Raw genomic sequence first — 22,094 nt, 5'->3', positions numbered from 1 at the left:
TGGAAGAGGGATTAGAGGAAAAAGGGGGGGAGGGGGGAAGACAGGGGGAGAGAGAGAGAGAGCAGGGACAAGATGGACGGAGGGGAAAGGAAAAGAGAGGGGGAGAGAGAGTCCAAGCTGGAGGGAGAGGAAAAGATTGGGGGGGGGAGGGAGAAAGGTACACTAAAGCAAAACTGCTAACAAAGCTAACAGCCTTCCTATACACCTTTACAAGTCCCAGTGCTGCAGTGCAGGTGATCAACATCCTTGTTATCACACAAAAAGAATCTTCGCACAGGACATGAAGTTACAGCAGTGTGCCTGCATACCTTCTGTGCAGTACTGATGCAGGGTGCCTGGTTCCAGAGCAGGAACACAAGCAGCTGTGAGGTCCTCCTGGCTCCCGGAGCTTCTGTGTCTCTGTGTGTGTTCATGTCCCGGCTGGAGGGGCGGGGCTGCTGCTTGGACACTTCACTTTCTCCTCTCCCCTGCCAGCCAAGCAAGTGTCTAATAACGGCAGGGAGAGAGAGAGCAGGGCTGTCACAGGCAGCAAGGAGCTCCAGCTGATAGGAGCATTCAGATCAGGCAGGAGAAGTGCGTACTTTTAGCTGTGCACAGGACAAACCGGGAATTGTCCGCACAGTTTAGCTACAAGCCTGCCTGGAGCTTTGAAGTTAGAATCATACCGCCCCAGGCTCCCAGCCCAGCATCACATGGGGGGGGGGGGCGGAGCTACCATGGCACAGCAGCCTCTCAGCGTGAATGATTCAAACGCTGAGAGGAAAATCTTTGTGCTGCAGGCAGCTATTTGTGCACACCAGGCTGGAGGCAGGGCCCACTGGAGATGTGGAGGCGGGGACTACCGAGCAAATCCTCGGTACTTCGGTGGGTCAGTCCGAGGCTGCCTGCTGAGGTACCACGACGCTGCTGACAGCATTGGGGGATGTAGCTCAGAGGTAGAGCGCATGCTTCGCATGTATGAGGCCCCGGGTTCAATCCCCGGCATCTCCAGCTTTTCTTCTACAAACTGCAAAGTCCCCCTTGCGCTAATGGATCCCATACCGGAAGCGCCAATGTTTCCTGTTACAGATGCTTAGTGAGGTGTCAATATTTCTGACTTTCATGCAAACGCTATGCACCTTGGAATAGAGCCAATAAAATGCACTTCAGCCTTGTACACACTATGCAATTTCCCGCCAGATAGATGGGTCGAATAGATCAAGTCCGATCTGATTTCCGATCGTTTTTCTGATCGATTTGCATTGAAGTGATCAGAAAATCGATCGGAAATCCGATCGGATCTGTCGAAGATTATCTATCGACCCATCTGTCTGATGGGAAATTGCATGGTGTGTACCAGACTTTTTCTTTTAGGCCACACAGGAGGATGATTTAAGATTCAATGCAGGATTTAATCCAGGCCTTTGCAAGCAATTAAGCAGCATCAAGAGTCAGGAAGTGATGGAGGAGATAAAGATGACAAGAAGAGGTTAGGAAATGAATGATTGGCATGAATGAGAGTTTAACATCCAATATTACCCCTTAAGCAACCTGCTTGATAAGCCAAGTTTTTAGAGGATCATATCAAGCTTTAACATAATTTCAGGCAGAGAAACCTGTACCATTGATAGAACTTGCCATTTACCAGGTACTCAATGACAGCAGGTAGATTCTGAAAAGTGGTGTGCCGTACGAATCTACTCATTGTGCATCTCCATAGCGAACGTCAAAGGGGATGTAGCTTAGTGGTAGAGCGCATGCTTTGCATGTATGAGGCCCCGGGTTCAATCCCCGGCATCTCCAGCTTTTCTTCTACAAACTGCTAAGGCCCCCTTCCGCTACTGGATCCCATACCGGAAGCGCCAATGTTTCCTGCTGCAGATGCTTAGTGAGGTGTCAACAATTCTGACTTTAATGCAAACTCTTATTGTTCGTGAAATGAAAGGTTCCACCTATTTTGTGGGAAAAAAATTGGCCCTTAGCCAAATGCGGATTTACTGAAAAATTTTAAAAATGATCCGTAACATCACTTTCCAACTTAAACAGCTGCTAATTACCATTTTCTGCTGTAGGAGATAAAGGCCTGCTGAGGTACCACGACACTGCTGACAGCATTGGGGGATGTAGCTCAGAGGTAGAGCGCATGCTTCGCATGTATGCGGCCCCGGGTTCAATCCCTGGCATCTCCAGCTTTTCTTCTACAAACTGCAAAGTCCCCCTTGCGCTAATGGATCCCATACCGGAAGCGCCAATGTTTTCTGTTACAGATGCTTAGTGAGGTGTCAATATTTCTGACTTTCATGCAAACGCTATGCACCTTGGAATAGAGCCAATAAAATGCACTTCAGCCTCGTACACACTATGCAATTTCCCGCCAGATAGATGGGTCGAATAGATCAGGTCCGATCTGATTTCCGATCGTTTTTCTAATCGATTTACATTGAAGTGATCAGAAAATCGATCGGAAATCCGATCGGATCTGTCGAAGATTATCTATCGACCCATCTGTCTGATGGGAAATTGCATGGTGTGTACCAGACTTTTTCTTTTAGGCCACACAGGAGGATGATTTAAGATTCAATGCAGGATTTAATCCAGGCCTTTGCAAGCAATTAAGCAGCATCAAGAGTCAGGAAGTGATGGAGGAGATAAAGATGACAAGAAGAGGTTAGGAAATGAATGATTGGCATGAATGAGAGTTTAACATCCAATATTACCCCTTAAGCAACCTGCTTGAGAAGCCAAGTTTTTAGAGGATCATATCAAGCTTTAACATAATTTCAGGCAGAGAAACCTGTACCATTGATAGAACTTGCCATTTACCAGGTACTCAAGGACAGCAGGTAGCTCAGTGGTAGAGCGCATGCTTTGCATGTATGAGGCTCCGGGTTCAATCCCCGGCATCTCCAGCTTTTCTTCTACAAACTGCTAAGGCCCCCTTCCGCTACTGGATCCCATACCGGAAGCGCCAATGTTTCCTGCTGCAGATGCTTAGTGAGGTGTCAACAATTCTGACTTTAATGCAAACTCTTATTGTTCGTGAAATGAAAGGTTCCACCTATTTTGTGGGAAAAAATTGGCCCTTAGCCAAATGCGGATTTACTGAAAAATTTTAAAAATGATCCGTAACATCACTTTCCAACTTAAACAGCTGCTAATTACCATTTTCTGCTGTAGGAGATAAAGGCCTGCTGAGGTACCACGACGCTGCTGACAGCATTGGGGGATGTAGCTCAGAGGTAGAGCGCATGCTTCGCATGTTTGAGGCCCCGGGTTCAATCCCTGGCATCTCCAGCTTTTCTTCTACAAACTGCAAAGTCCCCCTTGCGCTAATGGATCCCATACCGGAAGCGCCAATGTTTTCTGTTACAGATGCTTAGTGAGGTGTCAATATTTCTGACTTTCATGCAAACGCTATGCACCTTGGAATAGAGCCAATAAAATGCACTTCAGCCTCGTACACACTATGCAATTTCCCGCCAGATAGCTGGGTCGAATAGATCAGGTCCGATCGTTTTTCTGATCGATTTGCATTGAAGTGATCAGAAAATCGATCGGAAATCCGATCGGATCTGTCGAAGATTATCTATCGACCCATCTGTCTGATGGGAAATTGCATGGTGTGTACCAGACTTTTTCTTTTAGGCCACACAGGAGGATGATTTAAGATTCAATGCAGGATTTAATCCAGGCCTTTGCAAGCAATTAAGCAGCATCAAGAGTCAGGAAGTGATGGAGGAGATAAAGATGACAAGAAGAGGTTAGGAAATGAATGATTGGCATGAATGAGAGTTTAACATCCAATATTACCCCTTAAGCAACCTGCTTGAGAAGCCAAGTTTTTAGAGGATCTTATCAAGCTTTAACATAATTTCAGGCAGAGAAACCTGTACCATTGATAGAACTTGCCATTTACCAGGTACTCAATGAAAGCAGGTAGATTCTGAAAAGTGGTGTGCCGTACGAATCTACTCATTGTGCATCTCCATAGCGAACGTCAAAGGGGATGTAGCTCAGTGGTAGAGCGCATGCTTTGCATGTATGAGGCCCCGGGTTCAATCCCCAGCATCTCCAGCTTTTCTTCTACAAACTGCTAAGGCCCCCTTCCGCTACTGGATCCCATACCGGAAGCGCCAATGTTTCCTGCTGCAGATGCTTAGTGAGGTGTCAACAATTCTGACTTTAATGCAAACTCTTATTGTTCGTGAAATGAAAGGTTCCACCTATTTTGTGGGAAAAAAATTGGCCCTTAGCCAAATGCGGATTTACTGAAAAAATTTAAAAATGATCCGTAACATCACTTTCCAACTTAAACAGCTGCTAATTACCATTTTCTGCTGTAGGAGATAAAGGCCTGCTGAGGTACCACGACACTGCTGACAGCATTGGGGGATGTAGCTCAGAGGTAGAGCGCATGCTTTGCATGTATGAGGCCCTGGGTTCAATCCCCAGCATCTCCAGCTTTTCTTCTACAAACTGCAAAGTCCCCCTTGCGCTAATGGATCCCATACCGGAAGCGCCAATGTTTCCTGTTACAGATGCTTAGTGAGGTGTCAATATTTCTGACTTTCATGCAAACGCTATGCACCTTGGAATAGAGCCAATAAAATGCACTTCAGCCTCGTACACACTATGCAATTTCCCGCCAGATAGATGGGTCGAATAGATCAGGTCCGATCGTTTTTCTGATCGATTTGCATTGAAGTGATCAGAAAATCGATCGGAAATCAGATCGGATCTGTCGAAGATTATCTATCGACCCATCTGTCTGATGGGAAATTGCATGGTGTGTACCAGACTTTTTCTTTTAGGCCACACAGGAGGATGATTTAAGATTCAATGCAGGATTTAATCCAGGCCTTTGCAAGCAATTAAGCAGCATCAAGAGTCAGGAAGTGATGGAGGAGATAAAGATGACAAGAAGAGGTTAGGAAATGAATGATTGGCATGAATGAGAGTTTAACATCCAATATTACCCCTTAAGCAACCTGCTTGAGAAGCCAAGTTTTTAGAGGATCATATCAAGCTTTAACATAATTTCAGGCAGAGAAACCTGTACCATTGATAGAACTTGCCATTTACCAGGTACTCAATGACAGCAGGTAGATTCTGAAAAGTGGTGTGCCGTACGAATCTACTCATTGTGCATCTCCATAGCGAACGTCAAAGGGGATGTAGCTCAGTGGTAGAGTGCATGCTTTGCATGTATGAGGCCCCGGTTTCAATCCCCGGCATCTCCAGCTTTTCTTCTACAAACTGCTAAGGCCCCCTTCCGCTACTGGATCCCATACCGGAAGCGCCAATGTTTCCTGCTGCAGATGCTTAGTGAGGTGTCAACAATTCTGACTTTAATGCAAACTGTTATAAACTGTTCTTATCACCTTGCTTCGACACCATCGTCTCACAGACTGTGAGATCACTTGACTCTCCACACACAGCAAGCAGGATATAGACTTTCCCAGGCTTTCCCAATGTTTACGTTATTTATTCAGGAAACAGGAATACAGATAGATACATTCATCTCCTGGCAAAGCAGACTTCCATGTTGCGTTACAGCTGCTTGAGTATCTATCCTACTGACGATACCCAGGTCTTCTTGTATCTACTCTATGTTACATCTAGACTACCTATGTACAGCATACATTATATCAGATTACAGAAAGGAATAACATGTTTAAAAGTCCCAGTCAGACTTGCGAGCTAGTGTGAAAGTAAAGAGCAGAAGTGAGCTCTCGTAGCTCCCTCAACCTTTAATAGCGACTAGGAAAGAGTTAAATATGACATCACCTTCGCCACCCCCTAGACCAGTTTATTGGTGGACCCACTCGTGATGTCATCATACACACCTACTTGATTAATAATCAATGAGGCATTTGACCCAGATGCAGGACCGTGGATGTTTAGTAAACATAGCCAATGTTTTCTGTTCCTGTGGTTGAGGTCAGAGTAGTCCGATGGCCTTCTCTTAGGAACATGTTCTCAGTATCTGCGTGTATCTTCTGCTACACGCAGACCCTGAGATGCCTCTGTCTATTTTAAAGGCATACCCTGCGGACAAGCCTTTTACATAAAACTCAGGCCAAGTAACTGAGGCCTACTTAAATTATAACAATCCCCCCTAAAACGGCTTGACCCGCAGATCCCAGCATCTGAACCTCCCAGTACCTGGTTTCTTTCTTGTATGTTTCACTTTTCGATGTTCGTGCTCACACAACTTCTCTGCTCTAGGCGGTTACCCCTGGAAGAGAGAGAGCAAGACCTCTTGGTCTTCCTATAACCAGGCTCTCTGGGGAAGCCCTACTTCTAAGTCCCTCAATACCACATGCTCAGCATTTGCGTCACTTGCGTATCACTCACAAACTTGAATGACCACAGAAAAGTGAAACTCGTTTGGTTGTTACAAAACGGAGCAGTGCCAGGTGCCTTCTAAAAGAGCGCCTTTATACAATCAGCTCCTAGGTACTACTAAACCTATACCCGTAACCCTGTATTTCCCTTAATTTGAAAATATTGGTTCATGAGATGGTTTATGAGGCACCAATCTCTGGACCGTGTTAATTTGTTTGCGTAATTTTACACACAAACTCACCTGTATAATGATTCCCAAGATTGCCACCCCCATCACTACGACCAGTGGATGTAGGAAGAAATTCTGAATTGCAGAGGCCCAGTCCGAATGTCCCTGGAATATTGCCAGAAACCGTTTCCACCAGGTCAGACTGGAACTCACCTGATTATATTTGTGTTCAACCTCTTTAAGATCGCCTTGATCATGACGAAATATCACCTCTAATTTAGTGTTCTGGTTGTTTAACCGTTTTAACAAAGTGTGATCTTGTGTCAAAACCTGTACCCATTTGTCCCATGGCGTGTTATCCCTCAGGATGGGCACCTCCTGTGGAGCTTTGAACTGTAGAGTTCTCCTCACAATTTGAGGAATCACGTAGTCAAACCTAGATGACTTGATCCGTATGGGATCTCCGCTCACACAATATGTTCCCCTTAAAAGACCAACCCTATCGGAACAATTATGAAAATGTACAATGAATGTGTCATTAGACCTCATGTTTAAAAAACACACTTTTCCTTCAGCCACCGGAGATATTGGTTTGGCATTAGGAGGGATCTTTTGGATGGCAGCTGCGCACTCTGTGTTATTGAGCCAGCAGGCGTCCTCACTAAATCGGACTTGCCCCGGCAAACACAGGTACCTCTCTGAGAATTGCCAGCATGATGACAAATCTACTTGTTTCACCTCCCCGTCTAGCACCAAAAATCGTTGACCTCTCAGGTCATGGTGTAAGACATGTGTTGAGGAAACAGGTGTACCCAGGGATACTACTGGAAAAACTACCTGAGTTTCTCCGCCGGTAGGAACTAAGGAAGTAGCGGTGCATAAAAAATTGTCGCACCCCATCCATTTGTTTATCCACACCTCTCGGTGCCTCCATGCAAAAGATCCTTCCCCCGGAAAATCGACAAATCGCTCCTTGTCAAGTCTCAGCTGTAAAGGAGTTTTACCTTCTGATAAGGCTTGAGCCATTATCTTAAAATCTGCTGTTAACTCGGTTTGCATTGACAGGCATGCTGTCTCCCATGCAGTACCCCTAGCATGTTCAATCATCTTCTGAAGAATTATTTGAATGTGCCTTTGAGTGTACCCCTGAACTCTATAGGTGTTGTGTGTTAACTGTTCCAAAACCAAGTTCAGATGGTGTTGGGTACCCACATTCTGTTGTCCCAATGTGCCTAATTGTTGAATGACCTCCGTCATCCCTTCTATGTCTACACTGTTTGCTACCCCCATTCCAGCGCCCATTCCTCCCAAGAGTGTATCTGTTAAATCTCGGGACCTTCTTCTGGCTACGCTATTCCCCGTGGAATGTGCCCATGACATAAAAGACTGTACCAGGGTGGCAGTGACAGTGCTACAGTTAGGGTATATATTAGATATTACCCACTCTTCTAAATTAATCTGCCAAGTGATCAATTGAAGCTGGGCCTCCATGATAACTGGAGTCGCCCTCAGTTGATTTAACTGGAAAGGGCCACTTTTTACAACCTGATGTGTCTCACATGACGGTAGGTGGGGTTCCTGAGTAGTCCCTGGCAGGGTGACTACCTGAGCTTTAGGCGTTGTGGGAACCCCCACTTTTACTGTCACGGTTCCCCTTCTCATTATGCAAGATCTATTTGGACCCTTAAACTCTAGGGACTGTGGGATGCAAAAACCATATGTCCATGGTCCTTCATCCTCCTGGACTAAGGGCACTATTTTTAAACCCCCCCTTTTTAGTCCCATCACCCTTCCGTCATAGAGAGTCCCCGGGGTGCTACCTGATGTATCCCAGGATTCTACCTCTCTACTCCAAAAGGTCCCCGGATCCATCCAACTCACGTCCCATGCTAACCCTTGTGGCCCTCCCCAGAAGAATACGGTAGGTACTCTTTCTTCTGGGAAATTGATTAGCATATCAATGACAAACGCTGTTCCCAACTGTCCTGTTTGGACCTTTGCCCCCCTTATGTCCTGGGGCAAAATGCGTACCTTAGGTCGGGAAGAATGTACTCTCTGCAATCGTTCGATTAAGAGTACCTCCTCACTTACCCATCTAGCATGAGGATAAGTGCTTGAATATGGACTGTGTGGTATTGTCTCATGTTGTGACCCCTGTAGTGAGGATGTTATCTGTGTGGACCCTCCCCTACTCGGGATTGCTCTCTCCACCCTCTTGGTCCCCCGAGACTGTGGCTGGATCTCGATTTTTACTTCTTGTTTCGAGAACCACCAACCCTCGGCTTTCCAGCCTTTACGTGTGTATAGTTGTTTCAGAGGCACTCTCTGTTGGTAGCTCCAGAGTGTGATGTTGTCCCCTGCGTCTCTCTGGTAAAAGAATTGACGCCTCCTGCTCGTTCCTCTCCAATCTGGAACCATCTCACTCTGCATAACCAAGACAAGGTACCCCTGAATCACACACTCCACCTTTTGCATGTACCCATTGTACTGCAAGGTACCTTTTAACAAAACTTTGGATCGGTGCATCGATTCTGGGAGTGTGACATTCAATGGCAGATTTACACTGCCGTTCACGTCACCCTTCCAGCACACCTGACCCTTCAGACCTTTCACCCACATTGTGCCATGAAATTTGTCTGCACCTGGCACTTGTGTTCTCATTAACCCCTTATTATACCCGAGAATGTCCTCTCTTCGTTCTCCTAGGACGAAATGGCAACCTAGGATCACCATCAGCATGGTACACTTCATTATAAAAGCACCACCCTGGGAAAGAAAAACATTAGCACTTTGCATTATGCTTTGCTCCGACAGTTTTGTTAGTCTCTTTCCGATTTCAGGAATCTCGTGGTTTACTCTCTTTCCAATTTCAGGAATCTCGTGTCTTAGTCTCTTTCCGATCTCAGGAATCTCGCTGTTCTCCAAGCTTAGATTGGCATCTGGAACCTTTCGCGTATCCGACTGACATCTCCAGCTTTGCTGCCAGCACGGCATCTGTCTCAAATCCATATTGCCAAACACCTGAAATCGAAATACAAACAAATCAATTCTTATTAATGATTTGGGATTCGCCCTGCGGCTTGTACTCTTTACACTTTAAATTGATCAATATATATCGTAATTGATCTCGTTGCTTTATGGTTTTCATGAACTCTGTTTACTCTTATTGGTAGATTGGAGTTAAACTTCACCCCCCTACCTCAGTACTATCCTCAGTACTTACCTGTTTAAAATATGCTCCCGCGGACTTCACCTATGGAAGCTCGCTTCACCTTTGGAAGCTCTCACCCCATTGCAGCTCACTCCACATCCCCCCTTATCTGTCCATGCGCGGCCGTCGCATGCACAGATTACGGATGCCACACCTGATGCTGCTTTGCAGGTGAGCCTGCAATGCTCTTACTCATTATCGCATTTACTTATCTAGAACTTCATCGCGATACCAGCTCTGCTAGAAGTTCTGTGTGTTGTACCCTCTGACCAATGTTTGCCGTGCCACCACCTAAACTACCAAAAAAAACTGGCTGCCTCCCTGTAGGAAGGAGCACTTTGCACTTAAACTACACAGGGTGCAGGGCTAAGCATACCAGCGTCACATGCCTGTATGCAGATCCCTGAATGCCCACATGGAAGGTAGTCACCTGGCAAACAGCGTACTGATACACTGTCACTCTGTAAACGGCAATTCTATCATCTGTATAATTGCCCCATGAACTGTTGTCAGTCCTTGTTCTTTGTGCTACAATTGATAGGAGCTGGAAAAAAAATATTTGACCAATCAGTGGACGAAAAAAAAACGCACACAAAACAGCTCCAGCCCAGCATAGACCTCTCAGTCCAGCTCTGGCCCTATTCACGACAACACCGGAAAAAAACGTTACCGCTCTGCAGAAGCGGCGACGGAAACCCGAATTGGTCAACTCCCTTTTTTCCAACTCCGGCACCCCCTTTGATGCGCTGTCCCCCTTTCCTTCTATTGGGAACTCATGCTGCACCACCCATTAAGGTGCCTCACTTACAGGAATAATCCCATAAGCAACACAGTACAGACCCATTTCCGATCTGTACTGCTCCGTGTGTCCCTGCACCGAGCTGGGAAACACTTCCTATTCTGGCATTCCTGTCCATAGACTCTGGGAAAAACTCTGGGGAAATACGTTGCAACCCGAGACACACAGTAGCATGTCTCTGTATCTCTCCCCCCCTCCCTTCCAGCTGCTCTGCCCGGAGCCGCGAGCACAGCCTGATGTGACGTGGATCCCCCAGCCCCTCCTCCCCCCTGCCATGACGTGTGGGGGCCATGACTCACGGGGGCGGGCTCTCTCCACTGCCGCCATTTTGAGTCCTGGACTGCCAGCCAAGATGGCTGCTCCCATAGCAGCCTCTCGTTCCTATAGACCTAGGAGAGAGAGCAAACACAAATAGAACATACTTTTTTTATGCATCGTTACACACAGCTTCTATCCACAGTGCACAAAAATCAGCCTCAGCATTCCTTCACGTCTCAGCTGTAATCCGAACTGCAATCAAACATACGGATCCCCAGAGACGTAGGAATCTTTCTCACTCTATCACAGACATAATTAAGAACCGCCCGAGCGAGCTATACGACTCCAAACCACTGTAACCGACTGGAAATGCGAGAAACGTGCAGAACATCTCACAAACAGAAAGACACTCGCTTTCCTCCTCTCTCCCTCTATCCCCTCTCTCCCCAACTCATCTGCAGCTCATCTCAGCCATAACTCGGAACTATTACAGCGCTATTACTGAGACGAACAACAGACGAGCTGGATGAACAACATAACAGATGCAGATATTTACAAGCATGTTAGCAATGTTAACGCGCGGAGGAAAGACACACAAAAACCTCACCCATTATCTCAGCTGTCCCTCTGCGAAATTCCACAGCTACCCAGAGACAAGGGCTGTCCACCCAGCTCCCCGAGAAAAACGTACTTCTAAGTTTCACAACTGTTCTCTCCTGTCTACTCTGCTACCTCTGCCGCGGGGGACCCCCCCCCCCCTTATCTATCATCCTGCCCCGTCTCTGGACAGGGAGAGAAAAACAAAACATCTGCCACACAGAAAACTTGAATCCGAAGAAGAAAAAAAAAAACCAAGCACATAAACCAGACTCCCCCCTCCCACCATGCATGGGAGAGATGAGAAGCCCGCAGCCTCCCCACTGCAATTAACACAGAATATACACATTAACACATTACCCTCCTCTCATACAATAAAGATAATGCAACACAACAACGTAAAACATACTTGCCTGAGCAGAAGACTTTGTAAGCCTGCGAATTCGACCAGCTTTTGGCAACTTTCCACGACACTGAGTGGATCCCTGGAACTACTGAGCGTCAGCTCTGTGTACCCACACTGGCTCAGCGGATCAATCTCCAGCGGCAGCTGCCAGCCGGCCTCGGAGCCTTCCAGTCACCTGTGATCCGGTTTAGGCTAGGACTGATGTGCACTTTCAGTCTAAGTTTAACATCCACGAGTGTCGCCGCTGGTTCTCTCGAATTGTAGCCCGTGTGTGCTCGGCTCCCACACACTACTCACACCAGCTTATCAGTCTCAGCTTGATAAGCTTTACAGTCCGTGTCCGTCTATTCCGCTTGTTTTGCTGTGGAATATCTTGAAACCATTTTCCATCGGCCCCGGCCCCGTCTGCCTGTATAGCTAGGCAGGGAAGGATTTCAGGCACCACTGTTATAAACTGTTCTTATCACCTTGCTTCGACACCATCGTCTCACAGACTGTGAGATCACTTGACTCTCCACACACAGCAAGCAGGATATAGACTTTCCCAGGCTTTCCCAATGTTTACGTTATTTATTCAGGAAACAGGAATACAGATAGATACATTCATCTCCTGGCAAAGCAGACTTCCATGTTGCGTTACAGCTGCTTGAGTATCTATCCTACTGACGATACCCAGGTCTTCTTGTATCTACTCTATGTTACATCTAGACTACCTATGTACAGCATACATTATATCAGATTACAGAAAGGAATAACATGTTTAAAAGTCCCAGTCAGACTTGCGAGCTAGTGTGAAAGTAAAGAGCAGAAGTGAGCTCTCGTAGCTCCCTCAACCTTTAATAGCGACTAGGAAAGAGTTAAATATGACATCACCTTCGCCACCCCCTAGACCAGTTTATTGGTGGACCCACTCGTGATGTCATCATACACACCTACTTGATTAATAATCAATGAGGCATTTGACCCAGATGCAGGACCGTGGATGTTTAGTAAACATAGCCAATGTTTTCTGTTCCTGTGGTTGAGGTCAGAGTAGTCCGATGGCCTTCTCTTAGGAACATGTTCTCAGTATCTGCGTGTATCTTCTGCTACACGCAGACCCTGAGATGCCTCTGTCTATTTTAAAGGCATACCCTGCGGACAAGCCTTTTACATAAAACTCAGGCCAAGTAACTGAGGCCTACTTAAATTATAACACAAACTCTTATTGTTCGTGAAATGAAAGGTTCCACCTATTTTGTGGGAAAAAAATTGTCCCTTAGCCAAATGCGGATATACTGAAAAATTTTAAAAATGATCCGTAACATCACTTTCCAACTTAAACAGCTGCTAATTACCATTTTCTGCTGTAGTAGATAAAGGCCTGCTGAGGTACCACGACGCTGCTGACAGCATTGGGGGATGTAGCTCAGAGGTAGAGCGCATGCTTCGCATGTATGAGGCCCTGGGTTCAATCCCCGGCATCTCCAGCTTTTCTTCTACAAACTGCAAAGTCCCCCTTGCGCTAATGGATCCCATACCGGAAGCGCCAATGTTTCCTGTTACAGATGCTTAGTGAGGTGTCAATATTTCTGACTTTCATGCAAACGCTATGCACCTTGGAATAGAGCCAATAAAATGCACTTCAGCCTTGTACACACTATGCAATTTCCCGCCAGATAGATGGGTCGAATAGATCAAGTCCGATCTGATTTCCGATCGTTTTTCTGATCGATTTGCATTGAAGTGATCAGAAAATCGATCGGAAATCCGATCGGATCTGTCGAAGATTATCTATCGACCCATCTGTCTGATGGGAAATTGCATGGTGTGTACCAGACTTTTTCTTTTAGGCCACACAGGAGGATGATTTAAGATTCAATGCAGGATTTAATCCAGGCCTTTGCAAGCAATTAAGCAGCATCAAGAGTCAGGAAGTGATGGAGGAGATAAAAATGACAAGAAGAGGTTAGGAAATGAATGATTGGCATGAATGAGAGTTTAACATCCAATATTACCCCTTAAGCAACCTGCTTGAGAAGCCAAGTTTTTAGAGGATCATATCAAGCTTTAACATAATTTCAGGCAGAGAAACCTGTACCATTGATAGAACTTGCCATTTACCAGGTACTCAATGACAGCAGGTAGATTCTGAAAAGTGGTGTGCCGTACGAATCTACTCATTGTGCATCTCCATAGCGAACGTCAAAGGGGATGTAGCTTAGTGGTAGAGCGCATGCTTTGCATGTATGAGGCCCCGGGTTCAATCCCCGGCATCTCCAGCTTTTCTTCTACAAACTGCTAAGGCCCCCTTCCGCTACTGGATCCCATACCGGAAGCGCCAATGTTTCCTGCTGCAGATGCTTAGTGAGGTGTCAACAATTCTGACTTTAATGCAAACTCTTATTGTTCGTGAAATGAAAGGTTCCACCTATTTTGTGGGAAAAAAATTGGCCCTTAGCCAAATGCGGATTTACTGAAAATTTTTAAAAATGATCCGTAACATCACTTTCCAACTTAAACAGCTGCTAATTACCATTTTCTGCTGTAGCAGATAAAGGCCTGCTGAGGTACCACGACACTGCTGACAGCATTGGGGGATGTAGCTCAGAGGTAGAGCGCATGCTTCGCATGTATGCGGCCCCGGGTTCAATCCCTGGCATCTCCAGCTTTTCTTCTACAAACTGCAAAGTCCCCCTTGCGCTAATGGATCCCATACCGGAAGCGCCAATGTTTTCTGTTACAGATGCTTAGTGAGGTGTCAATATTTCTGACTTTCATGCAAACGCTATGCACCTTGGAATAGAGCCAATAAAATGCACTTCAGCCTCGTACACACTATGCAATTTCCCGCCAGATAGATGGGTCGAATAGATCAGGTCCGATCTGATTTCCGATCGTTTTTCTGATCGATTTGCATTGAAGTGATCAGAAAATCGATCGGAAATCCGATCGGATCTGTCGAAGATTATCTATCGACCCATCTGTCTGATGGGAAATTGCATGGTGTGTACCAGACTTTTTCTTTTAGGCCACACAGGAGGATGATTTAAGATTCAATGCAGGATTTAATCCAGGCCTTTGCAAGCAATTAAGCAGCATCAAGAGTCAGGAAGTGATGGAGGAGATAAAGATGACAAGAAGAGGTTAGGAAATGAATGATTGGCATGAATGAGAGTTTAACATCCAATATTACCCCTTAAGCAACCTGCTTGAGAAGCCAAGTTTTTAGAGGATCATATCAAGCTTTAACATAATTTCAGGCAGAGAAACCTGTACCATTGATAGAACTTGCCATTTACCAGGTACTCAAGGACAGCAGGTAGCTCAGTGGTAGAGCGCATGCTTTGCATGTATGAGGCCCTGGGTTCAATCCCCGGCATCTCCAGCTTTTCTTCTACAAACTGCTAAGGCCCCCTTCCGCTACTGGATCCCATACCGGAAGCGCCAATGTTTCCTGCTGCAGATGCTTAGTGAGGTGTCAACAATTCTGACTTTAATGCAAACTCTTATTGTTCGTGAAATGAAAGGTTCCACCTATTTTGTGGGAAAAAATTGGCCCTTAGCCAAATGCGGATTTACTGAAAAATTTTAAAAATGATCCGTAACATCACTTTCCAACTTAAACAGCTGCTAATTACCATTTTCTGCTGTAGGAGATAAAGGCCTGCTGAGGTACCACGACGCTGCTGACAGCATTGGGGGATGTAGCTCAGAGGTAGAGCGCATGCTTCGCATGTATGAGGCCCCGGGTTCAATCCCCAGCATCTCCAGCTTTTCTTCTACAAACTGCAAAGTCCCCCTTGCGCTAATGGATCCCATACCGTAAGCGCCAATGTTTCCTGTTACAGATGCTTAGTGAGGTGTCAATATTTCTGAATTTCATGCAAACGCTATGCACCTTGGAATAGAGCCAATAAAATGCACTTCAGCCTCGTACACACTATGCAATTTCCCGCCAGATAGATGGGTCGAATAGATCAGGTCCGATCGTTTTTCTGATCGATTTGCATTGAAGTGATCAGAAAATCGATCGGAAATCCGATCGGATCTGTCGAAGATTATCTATCGACCCATCTGTCTGATGGGAAATTGCATGGTGTGTACCAGACTTTTTCTTTTAGGCCACACAGGAGGATGATTTAAGATTCAATGCAGGATTTAATCCAGGCCTTTGCAAGCAATTAAGCAGCATCAAGAGTCAGGAAGTGATGGAGGAGATAAAGATGACAAGAAGAGGTTAGGAAATGAATGATTGACATGAATGAGAGTTTAACATCCAATATTACCCCTTAAGCAACCTGCTTGAGAAGCCAAGTTTTTAGAGGATCTTATCAAGCTTTAACATAATTTCAGGCAGAGAAACCTGTACCATTGATAGAACTTGCCATTTACCAGGTACTCAATGACAGCAGGTAGATTCTGAAAAGTGGTGTGCCGTACGAATCTACTCATTGTGCATCTCCATAGCAAACGTCTAAGGGGATGTAGCTCAGTGGTAGAGCGCATGCATTGCATGTATGAGGCCCTGGGTTCAATCCCCGGCATCTCCAGCTTTTCTTCTACAAACTGCAAAGTCCCCCTTGCGCTAATGGATCCCATACCGGAAGCGCCAATGTTTCCTGTTACAGATGCTTAGTGAGGTGTCAATATTTCTGACTTTCATGCAAACGCTATGCACCTTGGAATAGAGCCAATAAAATGCACTTCAGCCTTGTACACACTATGCAATTTCCCGCCAGATAGATGGGTCGAATAGATCAAGTCCGATCTGATTTCCGATCGTTTTTCTGATCGATTTGCATTGAAGTGATCAGAAAATCGATCGGAAATCCGATCGGATCTGTCGAAGATTATCTATCGACCCATCTGTCTGATGGGAAATTGCATGGTGTGTACCAGACTTTTTCTTTTAGGCCACACAGGAGGATGATTTAAGATTCAATGCAGGATTTAATCCAGGCCTTTGCAAGCAATTAAGCAGCATCAAGAGTCAGGAAGTGATGGAGGAGATAAAGATGACAAGAAGAGGTTAGGAAATGAATGATTGGCATGAATGAGAGTTTAACATCCAATATTACCCCTTAAGCAACCTGCTTGAGAAGCCAAGTTTTTAGAGGATCATATCAAGCTTTAACATAATTTCAGGCAGAGAAACCTGTACCATTGATAGAACTTGCCATTTACCAGGTACTCAAGGACAGCAGGTAGCTCAGTGGTAGAGCGCATGCTTTGCATGTATGAGGCCCTGGGTTCAATCCCCGGCATCTCCAGCTTTTCTTCTACAAACTGCTAAGGCCCCCTTCCGCTACTGGATCCCATACCGGAAGCGCCAATGTTTCCTGCTGCAGATGCTTAGTGAGGTGTCAACAATTCTGACTTTAATGCAAACTCTTATTGTTCGTGAAATGAAAGGTTCCACCTATTTTGTGGGAAAAAATTGGCCCTTAGCCAAATGCGGATTTACTGAAAAATTTTAAAAATGATCCGTAACATCACTTTCCAACTTAAACAGCTGCTAATTACCATTTTCTGCTGTAGGAGATAAAGGCCTGCTGAGGTACCACGACGCTGCTGACAGCATTGGGGGATGTAGCTCAGAGGTAGAGCGCATGCTTCGCATGTATGAGGCCCCGGGTTCAATCCCCAGCATCTCCAGCTTTTCTTCTACAAACTGCAAAGTCCCCCTTGCGCTAATGGATCCCATACCGTAAGCGCCAATGTTTCCTGTTACAGATGCTTAGTGAGGTGTCAATATTTCTGAATTTCATGCAAACGCTATGCACCTTGGAATAGAGCCAATAAAATGCACTTCAGCCTCGTACACACTATGCAATTTCCCGCCAGATAGATGGGTCGAATAGATCAGGTCCGATCGTTTTTCTGATCGATTTGCATTGAAGTGATCAGAAAATCGATCGGAAATCGATCGGATCTGTCGAAGATTATCTATCGACCCATCTGTCTGATGGGAAATTGCATGGTGTGTACCAGACTTTTTCTTTTAGGCCACACAGGAGGATGATTTAAGATTCAATGCAGGATTTAATCCAGGCCTTTGCAAGCAATTAAGCAGCATCAAGAGTCAGGAAGTGATGGAGGAGATAAAGATGACAAGAAGAGGTTAGGAAATGAATGATTGACATGAATGAGAGTTTAACATCCAATATTACCCCTTAAGCAACCTGCTTGAGAAGCCAAGTTTTTAGAGGATCTTATCAAGCTTTAACATAATTTCAGGCAGAGAAACCTGTACCATTGATAGAACTTGCCATTTACCAGGTACTCAATGACAGCAGGTAGATTCTGAAAAGTGGTGTGCCGTACGAATCTACTCATTGTGCATCTCCATAGCAAACGTCTAAGGGGATGTAGCTCAGTGGTAGAGCGCATGCATTGCATGTATGAGGCCCTGGGTTCAATCCCCGGCATCTCCAGCTTTTCTTCTACAAACTGCAAAGTCCCCCTTGCGCTAATGGATCCCATACCGGAAGCGCCAATGTTTCCTGTTACAGATGCTTAGTGAGGTGTCAATATTTCTGACTTTCATGCAAACGCTATGCACCTTGGAATAGAGCCAATAAAATGCACTTCAGCCTTGTACACACTATGCAATTTCCCGCCAGATAGATGGGTCGAATAGATCAAGTCCGATCTGATTTCCGATCGTTTTTCTGATCGATTTGCATTGAAGTGATCAGAAAATCGATCGGAAATCCGATCGGATCTGTCGAAGATTATCTATCGACCCATCTGTCTGATGGGAAATTGCATGGTGTGTACCAGACTTTTTCTTTTAGGCCACACAGGAGGATGATTTAAGATTCAATGCAGGATTTAATCCAGGCCTTTGCAAGCAATTAAGCAGCATCAAGAGTCAGGAAGTGATGGAGGAGATAAAAATGACAAGAAGAGGTTAGGAAATGAATGATTGGCATGAATGAGAGTTTAACATCCAATATTACCCCTTAAGCAACCTGCTTGAGAAGCCAAGTTTTTAGAGGATCATATCAAGCTTTAACATAATTTCAGGCAGAGAAACCTGTACCATTGATAGAACTTGCCATTTACCAGGTACTCAATGACAGCAGGTAGATTCTGAAAAGTGGTGTGCCGTACGAATCTACTCATTGTGCATCTCCATAGCGACCGTCAAAGGGGATGTAGCTTAGTGGTAGAGCGCATGCTTTGCATGTATGAGGCCCCGGGTTCAATCCCCGGCATCTCCAGCTTTTCTTCTACAAACTGCTAAGGCCCCCTTCCGCTACTGGATCCCATACCGGAAGCGCCAATGTTTCCTGCTGCAGATGCTTAGTGAGGTGTCAACAATTCTGACTTTAATGCAAACTCTTATTGTTCGTGAAATGAAAGGTTCCACCTATTTTGTGGGAAAAAAATTGGCCCTTAGCCAAATGCGGATTTACTGAAAATTTTTAAAAATGATCCGTAACATCACTTTCCAACTTAAACAGCTGCTAATTACCATTTTCTGCTGTAGCAGATAAAGGCCTGCTGAGGTACCACGACACTGCTGACAGCATTGGGGGATGTAGCTCAGAGGTAGAGCGCATGCTTCGCATGTATGCGGCCCCGGGTTCAATCCCTGGCATCTCCAGCTTTTCTTCTACAAACTGCAAAGTCCCCCTTGCGCTAATGGATCCCATACTGGAAGCGCCAATGTTTTCTGTTACAGATGCTTAGTGAGGTGTCAATATTTCTGACTTTCATGCAAACGCTATGCACCTTGGAATAGAGCCAATAAAATGCACTTCAGCCTCGTACACACTATGCAATTTCCCGCCAGATAGATGGGTCGAATAGATCAGGTCCGATCTGATTTCCGATCGTTTTTCTGATCGATTTGCATTGAAGTGATCAGAAAATCGATCGGAAATCCGATCGGATCTGTCGAAGATTATCTATCGACCCATCTGTCTGATGGGAAATTGCATGGTGTGTACCAGACTTTTTCTTTTAGGCCACACAGGAGGATGATTTAAGATTCAATGCAGGATTTAATCCAGGCCTTTGCAAGCAATTAAGCAGCATCAAGAGTCAGGAAGTGATGGAGGAGATAAAGATGACAAGAAGAGGTTAGGAAATGAATGATTGGCATGAATGAGAGTTTAACATCCAATATTACCCCTTAAGCAACCTGCTTGAGAAGCCAAGTTTTTAGAGGATCATATCAAGCTTTAACATAATTTCAGGCAGAGAAACCTGTACCATTGATAGAACTTGCCATTTACCAGGTACTCAAGGACAGCAGGTAGCTCAGTGGTAGAGCGCATGCTTTGCATGTATGAGGCCCTGGGTTCAATCCCCGGCATCTCCAGCTTTTCTTCTACAAACTGCTAAGGCCCCCTTCCGCTACTGGATCCCATACCGGAAGCGCCAATGTTTCCTGCTGCAGATGCTTAGTGAGGTGTCAACAATTCTGACTTTAATGCAAACTCTTATTGTTCGTGAAATGAAAGGTTCCACCTATTTTGTGGGAAAAAATTGGCCCTTAGCCAAATGCGGATTTACTGAAAAATTTTAAAAATGATCCGTAACATCACTTTCCAACTTAAACAGCTGCTAATTACCATTTTCTGCTGTAGGAGATAAAGGCCTGCTGAGGTATCACGACGCTGCTGACAGCATTGGGGGATGTAGCTCAGAGGTAGAGCGCATGCTTCGCATGTATGAGGCCCCGGGTTCAATCCCCAGCATCTCCAGCTTTTCTTCTACAAACTGCAAAGTCCCCCTTGCGCTAATGGATCCCATACCGTAAGCGCCAATGTTTCCTGTTACAGATGCTTAGTGAGGTGTCAATATTTCTGAATTTCATGCAAACGCTATGCACCTTGGAATAGAGCCAATAAAATGCACTTCAGCCTCGTACACACTATGCAATTTCCCGCCAGATAGATGGGTCGAATAGATCAGGTCCGATCGTTTTTCTGATCGATTTGCATTGAAGTGATCAGAAAATCGATCGGAAATCCGATCGGATCTGTCGAAGATTATCTATCGACCCATCTGTCTGATGGGAAATTGCATGGTGTGTACCAGACTTTTTCTTTTAGGCCACACAGGAGGATGATTTAAGATTCAATGCAGGATTTAATCCAGGCCTTTGCAAGCAATTAAGCAGCATCAAGAGTCAGGAAGTGATGGAGGAGATAAAGATGACAAGAAGAGGTTAGGAAATGAATGATTGACATGAATGAGAGTTTAACATCCAATATTACCCCTTAAGCAACCTGCTTGAGAAGCCAAGTTTTTAGAGGATCTTATCAAGCTTTAACATAATTTCAGGCAGAGAAACCTGTACCATTGATAGAACTTGCCATTTACCAGGTACTCAATGACAGCAGGTAGATTCTGAAAAGTGGTGTGCCGTACGAATCTACTCATTGTGCATCTCCATAGTGAACGTCAAAGGGGATGTAGCTCAGTGGTAGAGCGCATGCTTTGCATGTATGAGGCCCCGGGTTCAATCCCCGGCATCTCCAGCTTTTCTTCTACAAACTGCTAAGGCCCCCTTCCGCTACTGGATCCCATACCGGAAGCGCCAATGTTTCCTGCTGCAGATGCTTAGTGAGGTGTCAACAATTCTGACTTTAATGCAAACTCTTATTGTTCGTGAAATGAAAGGTTCCACCTATTTTGTGGGAAAAAAATTGGCCCTTAGCCAAATGCGGATTTACTGAAAAATTTTAAAAATGATCCGTAACATCACTTTCCAACTTAAACAGCTGCTAATTACCATTTTCTGCTGTAGGAGATAAAGGCCTGCTGAGGTACCACAATGCTGCTGACAGCATTGGGGGATGTAGCTCAGAGGTAGAGCGCATGTTTCGCATGTATGAGGCCCCGGGTTCAATCCCCGGCATCTCCAGCTTTTCTTCTACAAACTGCAAAGTCCCCCTTGCGCTAATGGATCCCATACCGGAAGCGCCAATGTTTCCTGTTACAGATGCTTAGTGAGGTGTCAATATTTCTGACTTTCATGCAAACGCTATGCACCTTGGAATAGAGCCAATAAAATGCACTTCAGCCTTGTACACACTATGCAATTTCCCGCCAGATAGATGGGTCGAATAGATCAAGTCCGATCTGATTTCCGATCGTTTTTCTGATCGATTTGCATTGAAGTGATCAGAAAATCGATCGGAAATCCGATCGGATCTGTCGAAGATTATCTATCGACCCATCTGTCTGATGGGAAATTGCATGGTGTGTACCAGACTTTTTCTTTTAGGCCACACAGGAGGATGATTTAAGATTCAATGCAGGATTTAATCCAGGCCTTTGCAAGCAATTAAGCAGCATCAAGAGTCAGGAAGTGATGGAGGAGATA

General features: G+C 45.3%; 23 non-coding genes across 23 annotated transcripts; all 23 read left to right on the top strand.

Moving 5' to 3' along the window:
* Positions 1 to 918: 918 nt before the first annotated feature.
* On the top strand, positions 919 to 990 carry TRNAA-CGC (transfer RNA alanine (anticodon CGC)). Its single transcript has one exon. It is a non-coding gene; the product is annotated as a tRNA-Ala (tRNA).
* A 720-nt stretch (positions 991 to 1,710) lies between these two features.
* Positions 1,711 to 1,782, top strand: TRNAA-UGC (transfer RNA alanine (anticodon UGC)). The gene has a single exon. It is a non-coding gene; the product is annotated as a tRNA-Ala (tRNA).
* Positions 1,783 to 2,096: 314 nt separating this feature from the next.
* Positions 2,097 to 2,168, top strand: TRNAA-CGC (transfer RNA alanine (anticodon CGC)). The gene has a single exon. It is a non-coding gene; the product is annotated as a tRNA-Ala (tRNA).
* A 653-nt stretch (positions 2,169 to 2,821) lies between these two features.
* Positions 2,822 to 2,888, top strand: TRNAA-UGC (transfer RNA alanine (anticodon UGC)). The gene has a single exon. It is a non-coding gene; the product is annotated as a tRNA-Ala (tRNA).
* A 313-nt stretch (positions 2,889 to 3,201) lies between these two features.
* Positions 3,202 to 3,273, top strand: TRNAA-CGC (transfer RNA alanine (anticodon CGC)). Its single transcript has one exon. It is a non-coding gene; the product is annotated as a tRNA-Ala (tRNA).
* A 708-nt stretch (positions 3,274 to 3,981) lies between these two features.
* On the top strand, positions 3,982 to 4,053 carry TRNAA-UGC (transfer RNA alanine (anticodon UGC)). Its single transcript has one exon. It is a non-coding gene; the product is annotated as a tRNA-Ala (tRNA).
* Positions 4,054 to 4,367: 314 nt separating this feature from the next.
* TRNAA-UGC (transfer RNA alanine (anticodon UGC)) lies at positions 4,368 to 4,439 on the top strand. The gene has a single exon. It is a non-coding gene; the product is annotated as a tRNA-Ala (tRNA).
* A 708-nt stretch (positions 4,440 to 5,147) lies between these two features.
* Positions 5,148 to 5,219, top strand: TRNAA-UGC (transfer RNA alanine (anticodon UGC)). Its single transcript has one exon. It is a non-coding gene; the product is annotated as a tRNA-Ala (tRNA).
* Positions 5,220 to 13,164: 7,945 nt separating this feature from the next.
* On the top strand, positions 13,165 to 13,236 carry TRNAA-CGC (transfer RNA alanine (anticodon CGC)). The gene has a single exon. It is a non-coding gene; the product is annotated as a tRNA-Ala (tRNA).
* A 720-nt stretch (positions 13,237 to 13,956) lies between these two features.
* TRNAA-UGC (transfer RNA alanine (anticodon UGC)) lies at positions 13,957 to 14,028 on the top strand. Its single transcript has one exon. It is a non-coding gene; the product is annotated as a tRNA-Ala (tRNA).
* Positions 14,029 to 14,342: 314 nt separating this feature from the next.
* On the top strand, positions 14,343 to 14,414 carry TRNAA-CGC (transfer RNA alanine (anticodon CGC)). The gene has a single exon. It is a non-coding gene; the product is annotated as a tRNA-Ala (tRNA).
* Positions 14,415 to 15,067: 653 nt separating this feature from the next.
* TRNAA-UGC (transfer RNA alanine (anticodon UGC)) lies at positions 15,068 to 15,134 on the top strand. The gene has a single exon. It is a non-coding gene; the product is annotated as a tRNA-Ala (tRNA).
* A 313-nt stretch (positions 15,135 to 15,447) lies between these two features.
* Positions 15,448 to 15,519, top strand: TRNAA-CGC (transfer RNA alanine (anticodon CGC)). Its single transcript has one exon. It is a non-coding gene; the product is annotated as a tRNA-Ala (tRNA).
* A 708-nt stretch (positions 15,520 to 16,227) lies between these two features.
* TRNAA-UGC (transfer RNA alanine (anticodon UGC)) lies at positions 16,228 to 16,299 on the top strand. The gene has a single exon. It is a non-coding gene; the product is annotated as a tRNA-Ala (tRNA).
* Positions 16,300 to 16,952: 653 nt separating this feature from the next.
* Positions 16,953 to 17,019, top strand: TRNAA-UGC (transfer RNA alanine (anticodon UGC)). The gene has a single exon. It is a non-coding gene; the product is annotated as a tRNA-Ala (tRNA).
* A 313-nt stretch (positions 17,020 to 17,332) lies between these two features.
* Positions 17,333 to 17,404, top strand: TRNAA-CGC (transfer RNA alanine (anticodon CGC)). Its single transcript has one exon. It is a non-coding gene; the product is annotated as a tRNA-Ala (tRNA).
* A 707-nt stretch (positions 17,405 to 18,111) lies between these two features.
* Positions 18,112 to 18,183, top strand: TRNAA-UGC (transfer RNA alanine (anticodon UGC)). The gene has a single exon. It is a non-coding gene; the product is annotated as a tRNA-Ala (tRNA).
* Positions 18,184 to 18,903: 720 nt separating this feature from the next.
* TRNAA-UGC (transfer RNA alanine (anticodon UGC)) lies at positions 18,904 to 18,975 on the top strand. The gene has a single exon. It is a non-coding gene; the product is annotated as a tRNA-Ala (tRNA).
* A 314-nt stretch (positions 18,976 to 19,289) lies between these two features.
* On the top strand, positions 19,290 to 19,361 carry TRNAA-CGC (transfer RNA alanine (anticodon CGC)). The gene has a single exon. It is a non-coding gene; the product is annotated as a tRNA-Ala (tRNA).
* Positions 19,362 to 20,014: 653 nt separating this feature from the next.
* TRNAA-UGC (transfer RNA alanine (anticodon UGC)) lies at positions 20,015 to 20,081 on the top strand. The gene has a single exon. It is a non-coding gene; the product is annotated as a tRNA-Ala (tRNA).
* Positions 20,082 to 20,394: 313 nt separating this feature from the next.
* TRNAA-CGC (transfer RNA alanine (anticodon CGC)) lies at positions 20,395 to 20,466 on the top strand. The gene has a single exon. It is a non-coding gene; the product is annotated as a tRNA-Ala (tRNA).
* A 708-nt stretch (positions 20,467 to 21,174) lies between these two features.
* TRNAA-UGC (transfer RNA alanine (anticodon UGC)) lies at positions 21,175 to 21,246 on the top strand. Its single transcript has one exon. It is a non-coding gene; the product is annotated as a tRNA-Ala (tRNA).
* A 314-nt stretch (positions 21,247 to 21,560) lies between these two features.
* On the top strand, positions 21,561 to 21,632 carry TRNAA-CGC (transfer RNA alanine (anticodon CGC)). The gene has a single exon. It is a non-coding gene; the product is annotated as a tRNA-Ala (tRNA).
* The last annotated feature ends 462 nt before the right edge of the window (positions 21,633 to 22,094 follow it).

Source organism: Hyperolius riggenbachi, chromosome 4, assembly GCF_040937935.1.
Source record: "Hyperolius riggenbachi isolate aHypRig1 chromosome 4, aHypRig1.pri, whole genome shotgun sequence".
NCBI lineage: Eukaryota > Metazoa > Chordata > Amphibia > Anura > Hyperoliidae > Hyperolius > Hyperolius riggenbachi.
This window is presented reverse-complemented; position numbering and strand designations above follow the sequence as displayed.